This window comes from Arachis hypogaea, unplaced genomic scaffold (assembly GCF_003086295.3).
Source record: "Arachis hypogaea cultivar Tifrunner unplaced genomic scaffold, arahy.Tifrunner.gnm2.J5K5 arahy.Tifrunner.gnm2.scaffold_26, whole genome shotgun sequence".
In the NCBI taxonomy this organism is placed as follows: Eukaryota; Viridiplantae; Streptophyta; class Magnoliopsida; order Fabales; family Fabaceae; genus Arachis; species Arachis hypogaea.
In genome coordinates this window covers 29371-30260 of record NW_027255453.1, presented here as the reverse complement: position 1 = coordinate 30260, position 890 = coordinate 29371, and positions in this window count along the sequence as shown.

The following is an 890-nucleotide window of genomic DNA, read 5'->3' as shown; positions in this document are numbered from 1 at the left end:
GGAAGACAAAAAAAAGATGAAAACTTTTTATTTTTAAATTTTGAAACTAAAAAAATAATCTTTTTACCAAAAAGTTGAAAAATAAAGATTTTAAAAAATATCCAATAAACAAAAATTTAAAAAGTTTAAATTTTTAAAATTAATTTATTCTGTATTTATGAAAAAATAGCATTATCCGGTGATTAAAAAAATAAAAAATGTTCTTGAAAAAAAATTTAGGATTTGAAAAGACAAAACTTTTCCTTTTTATGAATGTTTAAATTTAAAAATTAAATTTTTTATTAAAATTAAAAAATAAAATAAAGTCTGCAATATTAGGAAGACAAAAAAAAGATGAAAACTTTTTATTTTTAAATTTTAAACTAAAAAAATAATCTTTTTACCAAAAAGTTGAAAAATAAAGATTTTAAAAAATATCCAATAAACAAAAATTTAAAATTTAAATTGTTAAAATTAATTTATTCTGCATTTATGAAAAAATAGCATTATCGGTGATTAAAAAAATAAAAAATGTTCTTGAAAAAAATTTAGGATTTGAAAAGACAAAATTTTTCATTTTTATGAATTTTTAAATTTAAAAATTAAATTTTTTTATTGAAAATTAAAAAATAAAATAAACACCAGCAATATTAGGAAGACAAAAAAAAGATGAAAACTTTTTATTTTTAAATTTTGAAACTAAAAAAATAATCTTTTTACCAAAAAGTTGAAAAATAAAGATTTTAAAAAATATCCAATAAACAAAAATTTAAAAAGTTTAAATTTTTAAAATTAATTTATTCTGTATTTATGAAAAAATAGCATTATCCGGTGATTAAAAAAATAAAAAATGTTCTTGAAAAAAAATTTAGGATTTGAAAAGACAAAACTTTCCTTTTTATGAATGTTTA